Raw genomic sequence first — 8,167 nt, 5'->3', positions numbered from 1 at the left:
CAACACTCATCGGATTGCATACATCAGTATGTATTATTTCCAATAAGTCAGTTGCTTGCTCCATTGTTCCGGAGAACGGAGTTTTAGTCATCGTGCCCACGAGGCATGGTTCGCAAGCATCAAATGAGTCATAATCAAGTGATTCCAAAAGCCCATCAGCATGGAGTTTCTTCATGTGCTTTACACCAATATGACCTAAACGGCAATACCACATATAAGTTGCACTATCATTATTAACTTTGCATCTTTTGGCTTCAATATTATGAATATGTGTGTCACTACGATCGAGATTCAATAAACCATTCACCCTGGGTGTATGACCTCAGAATGTTTTATTCATGTAAACAGAATAACGATTATTCTTTGACTTAAATGAATAACCGTATTGCAATAAACATGATCCAATCATATTATGCTCAACGAAAACACCAAATAACATTTATTTTAGGTTCAACGCTAATCCCGAAGGTAAAGGGAGTGTGCGATGGTGATCTTATCAACCTTGGAATCACTTCCAACTCACATCATCACCTCGCCCTTAACTAGTCTCTGTTAATTTTGCAACTCCCGTTTCGAGTTACTACTCATAGCAACTGTACCAGTATCAAATACTGAGGGGTTGCTATAAACACTAGTAAAGTACACATCAATAACATGTATATCAAATATACTTTTGTTCACTTTGCCATCCTTCTTATCCGCCAAGTATCTAGGGCAGTTCCACTTCCAGTGACCATTTCCTTTGAAGTAGAAGCACTCAGTTCCAAGCTTGGGTCTAACTTTGGGCTTTTTCATGGGAGCAGCAACTTGCTTGCTATTCTTCTTTGAAGTTCCTCTTTCTTTCCCATTGCCCTTTTCTTGAAACTAGTGGTCTTGTAAACCATCAACACTTGATGCTATTTCTTGATTTCTACCTTCGCCGATTTCAGCATCGCGAAGAGCTTGGGAATTACTTTCGTCATCCCTTGCATATTATAGTTCATCACTAAGTTCTAGTAACTTTGGTGATAGTGACTAGAGAACTTTGTCAATTACTATCTTATCTGAAAGATTAACTCCCACTTGATTCAAGCAATTGTAGTCCCCAGACAATCTGAGCACATGCTCACTGGTTGAGTTATTCTCCTCCATCTTGTAGGAAAAGTGCTGTCAGAGGTCTCCCACCTCTCGACACGGGCATGAGTATGAAATACCAATTTCAACTCTTAGAACATCTTATATGTTCCGTGGCGTTCAAAACATTTTTGAAGTCCCGGTTCTAAGCCGTAAAGCATGGTGCACTAAACTAACCGAGCTTTGCCAAACGTTCATAACGTCTGCATCTACTCCTGCAATAGGTCTGTCACCTAGTGGTGCATCAAGGACGTATTACTTTTGTGCAACAATGAGGATAATCCACATATCACGGAGCTAGTCCGCATCATTGCTACTAACATGTTTCAATGTAGTTTTCTCTAGGAACATATCATAAATAAAACGGGGAAGCTATACGCGAGCAATTGATCTACAACATAGATATGCAAATACTATCAGGACTAAGTTCATGATAAATTTAAGTTCAATTAATCATATTACTTAACAACTCCTACTTAGATAGACATATCTCTAATCATCTAAGTGATCACGTGATCCATATCAACTAAACCATGTCCGATCATCATGTGAGATGGAGTAGTTTTCAATGGTGAACATCACTATGTTGATCATATCTACTATATGATTCACGCTCGACCTTTCGGTCTCAGTGTTCCGAGGCCATATCTGCATATGCTAGGCTCGTCAAGTTTAACCCGAGTATTCTGCATGTGCAAAACTGGCTTGCACCCGTTGTATGTGAACGTAGAGCTTATCACACCCGATCATCACATGGTGTCTCAGCACGAAGAACTGTCGCAATGATGCATACTCAGGGAGAACACTTGTACCTTGAAATTTAGTGAGAGATCATCTTATAATGCTACCGCCGAACTAAGCAAAATAAGATGCATAAAGGATAAACACCACATGCAATCAAATATAAGTGATATGATATGGTCATCATCATCCTGTGCCTTTAATATCCATCTCCAAAACACCGTCATGATCACCATCATCACCGGCTTGACACCTTGATCTCCATCACAGCATCGTTATCGTCTTGCCAACTATTGCTTCTACGACTATCGCTACTGCTTAGTGATAAAGTAAAGCAATTACATGGCGATTGCATTTCATACAATAAAGCGACAACCATATGGCTCCTGCCAGTTGCCGATAACTCTATTACAAAACATGACCATCTCATAAAATAAAATTTAGCATCATGTCTTGACCATATCACATCACAATATGCCCTACAAAAACAAGTTAGACGTCCTCTACTTTGTTGTTGCAAGTTTTACGTGGCTGCTACGGGCTGAGCAAGAACCATTCTTACCTATGCATCAAAAACCATAGCGCGATATAGTGATTGTTTTTTGATCTTCAAAAAGAACCCTGTTCATTGAATCCGATTCAACTAAAGTTGGGGAAACTGACACCCACCAGCCACCTGTGTATGAAGCACGTCGGCAGAAATAGTCTCGCGTAAGCGTACACGTAATGTCGGTCTGAGCCGCTTCATCCAACAATACCACTGAATCAAGAATCAACTAGTGACGGCAAGCAATATGTATATACCCATGCCCACGACTCCTTTGTGTTCTACTCGTGCATATAACATCTACGCATAGACCTGGCTCGGATGCCACTATTGGGGAATGCAGTATTTCAAAATTTTACCTATGATCACGCAAGATCTATCTAGGAGATGCATAGCAACGAGAGGGGGAGAGCATCTTCATACCCTTGAAGATCGCAAAGCGGAAGCGTTTATCAACGCGGTTGATGTAGTCATACACCTTCACGATCCGTCCAGATCAAGTACCGAACGTACGGCACCTCCGCGTTCAGCACACGTTCAGCTCGATGACATCCTCGCCTTCTTGATCCAGCAAGACGGGCGAAGTAGTAGATGAGTTCTGGCAGCACGACGGCGTGGTGACGGTGTTGGTGAAGAACAATCTCCGTAGGGCTTCGCCTAAGCACTATGAAAACTATGACAGAGGATAAACTAGAGCGGACGGGGTTGCCGGCACACGGCTTGGTGTTTCTTGATGTGTCTTTGGTGCTAGCCCTGCCCCTCTATTTATATGTTGAGCCCTGGGGTCGAAACTTGGAGCAAAAGCCTCCTCAAAGTCGGTTTTGCCCAAAAGGAAAGAGTCCCAGTCGGACTCCAGGACCAAACGCCACAATCCTTGGCGTCTAGCCCGGACGCCAGGGTCTCCGGCGTTTGGCTCCCCGGCCTCCGCAAAACTCCTTTTGCACCGACCTAAAGCGTCGTGGGCTTCACCCCTTGGCCCAACCATATCATCCTATATATCAATCTTTACCTCCGGACCATTCCGGAGCTCCTCGTCATGTCTGTGATATCATCCGGGACTCCGAACAACATTCGGTCACCAACATACATAACTCATATAATACTATATCGTCAACGAACGTTAAGCGTGCGGACCCTACGGGTTCGAGAACTATGTAGACATGACCGAGACATTTCTCCGGTCAATAACCAATAGCGGAACCTGGATGCCCATATTGGATCCTACATATTCTACGAAGATCTTTTATCGGTCGAACCGCATAACAACATATGTTGTTCCCTTTGTCAATGTTACTTGCCCGAGATTCGATCGTCGGTATCTCAATACCTAGTTCAATCTCATTACCGGTAAGTCTCTTTACTCATTCCGTAATGCATCATCCCGCAACTAACTCATTAGTCACATTGCTTGCAAGGCTCATAGTGATGTGCATTACCGAGAGGGCCTAGAGATACCTCTCCGATAGACGGAGTGACAAATCCTAATCTCGATCTATGCCAACTCAACAAACACCATCGGAGACATCTGTAGAGCATCTTTATAATCATCCAGTTACGTTGTGATGTTTGATAGCACACAAGGTGTTCCTCCAGTATTCGGGAGTTGCATAATCTCATAGTCAAAGAACATCTATAAGTCATGAAGAAAGCAGTAGCAATAAAACTGAACGATCATTATGCTAAGCTAATGGATGGGTCTTGTCCATCACATCATTCTCTAGTGATGTGATCCCGTTCATCAAATGACAACACATGTCCATGGCTAGGAAACTTAACCATCTTTGATTAACGAGCTAGTCAAGTAGAGGCATACTAGGGACACTCTGTTTGTCTATGCATTCACACATGCACTAAGTTTCCGGTTAATAAAATTCTAGAGTGAATAATAAACATTTATCATGATATAAGGAAATATGAATAACAACTTTATTATTGCCCCTAGGGCATATTTCCTTCAGGTTAATGGCGGGTAGTAGACAAACGGGTGTGTGGCGTTAGAGTAGGTTATTCGACGACCGCACATGTTTAATATAGGAAGGCGGAATAATGACATTGAACATGGTGTTTTCGCGTGCACCGGGAAACAACACGGGCAGCTCTCTTGGCTGGCGCCACTTCAATGCAGTAAGTGCATCTAGTGCCACCCCTAGTTGGTTTTGGAGTATTGACGACAAACCTAGTTGAGGGACTAATGTGTTTGTGAGAATTGCAGGATAACACAGGTAGAAGTCCCTCATTGATTCGGTTTTCCTACCAGAGATGACCCCTAAAAATGTATGAAGACATTGAAGTCAAAGGTGGTATATGAAGATATTCACATTGAAGACTATGACAAGAGAAGACACCACATGAAGCCTATGGAGCTCGAAGACTTAGATCTTTCGTAGTTCTTTTTCTTTTGTGTTGAGTCATAGGAACCACCGTACTGTTAAGTGGGGTCCAAGAGAACCAGTCAGAATGACTGAAGTGATGCCTAACCAAAAACACCTATGTCTTCGAGTGAAGACTATGAGAGTGAATCTTGTCCAGAGTTGGACAAGTCAGCTTTGCTTGTAGCCCAAGTAAAGTTGCCGTGTGAGTTTGAAATCTGACCGTTGGAACACGTGTCAGTTCCTTAGTGATCCAGGGTCATTTCGGACAAATCAGGTCGGGTTACCAAGTGGCTATAAATAGCCCACCCCCACAACCATAAACGGTTGGCTGCTCAGATTGAGAATACGGCTTTTGTCGTTTGAGAGCAACCCACCTCGAAGCCTTTGAGAGAGAATTCCTTGCTAGGATAAAGCCCTAACCACCCAGAGCCAGAGAGAATTGGGCATCACTTAAGTCTTCTTGTCTGTGTGATCTGAAGACTTATTACACTTGAGGACTGTGCATCCTCTAGCCGGTTAGGCGTCGTGTTCTGAGCATCCAAGAGACATTGTGGATTGCCGGTGAACGAAGTCTGTGAAGGTTTGGGAGTCTACCTTGAAGACTTACCAGAGTGATTGGGCGAGATTTGTGTGACCTTAGCTCAAGGGGAATACGGTGAGGACTGGGTGTCCTGAGCTGCGTGTTCAGGACTGGGTGTCCGGGACTGTGTGTCCTAAGGTTTAAATACCTAGGCGCCCCAACCAGACGTACAGTTGTCACAGCAACTGGAACTGGTCCAACAAATCATTGTCTTCAACGAGTCACTGGTTTCATCTTCCCTTCCCTTTACTTACTGTTGCTCCTTGTGAAGTCATTGTATGTTTGCACTATCTTTTGTCTTCATTGAGTGACTGCATGTTCTGTATGGCTTCATAATATCTTCCTACCTGATCCTTACTACATTGCTGCTATTAAGTCATTGTGCTTTCACTTCATTGAATACTTGACTATGGCTTGCCTAGTGTAGTCTCCCTTTCGCTGCATGGTAATAGGTTTATTTCTATCATTTGTCTTCATAACTTCCACGTTTTGAAGACTTTCATAAAAATTGCCTATTCACCCCCCTCTAGTCGATATAACGCACTTTCAATTGGTATCAGAGCAAGGTGCTCCCTTGTTCTGTGTGATTCGGTTTAACCACCTGGAGTTTTAGCTATGTCGACTGCAAGGATAACTAAAGTCTCCGCTGCGTGCCCCGTCTTCGATGGAACTGAATATCCCTACTGGAAGAATAAGATGCGCATGCATCTTGAAGCCATTGATGTCGACCTATGGTATGTCGTCGAAAACGGTGTTCCCAAGGCTGGAGAAGGTGTCACTGCTGCTGATGTCAAGAAATTTGTTCAACTGGACTCTACTGCTAAGAATATCATCTGTGGTCACCTGACCAAAGGACAGTATGGCCGTGTGAGTGCTTTGAAGACATCTAAGCTGGTCTGGGACTGGCTCTCCAAGGTCAATGAAGGAATCTCAACCCAGAGAGATCAGAGAATCAGTGTCCTTCGCAACCTCTTCAACCGCTTCAAGCGAAATGACAATGAGAATGTCCAGCACACTTTTGACCGACTCACTGACATCACAAATGAGCTTCAAGCCCTCGGCGCTACTGAGATCACCAAACATGAAGTCGTCAAGACACTATTGAGATCACTTGATAGTTTGTTTGACATCCTAGCCCTGATGATTCAAGAACGTCCTGATTTCAAGACACTCGATCCATCTGACATACTTGAGAGGCTCAACACACATGAGTTTCAGCTTTCTGAGAAAAGAGATATCTACGGTCCAAACTATGGGCGAACTCGTGCCTTGAAGGCAAAAGCTGTCTCCTCATCTGAAGAAGAATCCGACAGCAGTTCTGATGATCCTGAAGACATTGGAAGAGAACTTGCTATGCTTGTGAAGAAGTTCCAAAAATTCACCAAGAAGAAAGGCCTCAGAAAGTCTTCCCGATCAAGCTCAAGGAATGATGAAGCTTCTGCTCACGACTACAAGAAGAAAACATGTCACAAGTGCAAGAAACCTGGCCACTTCATCTCTGAGTGTCCACAGTGGGACAACGAGAACAAAAAGTAGAAGAAGAGCAAGGAATATGACTCTGACGACAAGAAGAAGAAGAAATACTCAAAGTCTTCGTCCAAGTCTTCCTCAAAGTCTTCATCACACAAGAAGAGCTCATCTGGCAAGGCACGTGCGTTTGTTGGCAAGGAAATGGACTCAGAGGAGGAGTCCGCTTCTGAGGAGGCGGAGGTGGAGTCTGAGGAGGAGTCCGATTCAGGCGTCGCAAGTCTGGCTACAGCATACGTTGCCAAGTCCATCTTCAATACTGAAGACAATGACCTCGTTACCGACACCGATGCAAATGACAAGGACTACTCTAATTCTACCTACTGCTTCATGGCTCGTGGTGCCAAGGTAAACACACGCATTGCTCACTATCAAACATCTAGTGACGATGACTCTGATTGTGATTCAAAACCCAGCTACAAAACACTTGCTAAAATTGCAACTGAACAGCAGAAAGCTATGGAACATATTCAAAAACTGTTAGACAGAAGCGATGATCTGTTAGGTGCTGAAATGACTCAATCTGAATCCTTAATTGAAGACATAAAAAATCTTCACGTTAAGTATCAGAAACTTGAAAGTCGTCATGAAACTCTCTCAACAACTCATGAAAATCTTTCCTATGATTATCTTCAAAGGAAGCAAGATCTTGAGAAATTGAGAGCGGTTCATGAAGATCTTCAAAAGGAAAACGAGTCACTTCACTCCAAACAGATCAGTCCCGCTCAGGAAGGATTTGAACCACCATGTCTTAAATGCATTGAGCATGATAATGCTACTTCTGTTGCTGAATGTTCTACTGCTACTACTGTTGCAATATCTTCAATTGTTGATGTGGTAACTAACCCCTCTGTTGAGAATAGCACTGCTATTGCTGATGAGAATGCTAGGTTGAAGACATTGCTTGAAACAGGGATGTACAAAAGTCTTAAAGGGCATCAGACACTATGTGATGTCCTTAAAAAGCAGATTCTGAACCGAAACCCAAGGAAAGAGGGTGTTGGGTTCGTAAGGAAAATGAATGCTGATGGCTCTTACTGAAACCTGAGCAGTACCCCAAAACCATGTGGGTTGCTGCAAAGGAACCTTCAGCAGACCCATCCAATCTATCTGGCTTCACCTGTGCTAACCCCATTATCATTGATGAATCCTTTGATGCAAACTATATACTGTTTAAGAATCAGAATGGTGAAGTGTTTGCCAGGTACATTGGTACTAACTGCAGGAATGGACCGCCTATGAAGAAGATCTGGGTTCCGAAAAGGTGTCTGGAGAATCTTCCTGTGA

The sequence above is a fragment of the Triticum dicoccoides genome, chromosome 2A, assembly GCF_002162155.2.
Source record: "Triticum dicoccoides isolate Atlit2015 ecotype Zavitan chromosome 2A, WEW_v2.0, whole genome shotgun sequence".
In the NCBI taxonomy this organism is placed as follows: Eukaryota; Viridiplantae; Streptophyta; class Magnoliopsida; order Poales; family Poaceae; genus Triticum; species Triticum dicoccoides.
The sequence above is the reverse complement of the archived record's forward strand: the minus strand, read 5'-3'. Positions refer to the sequence as shown.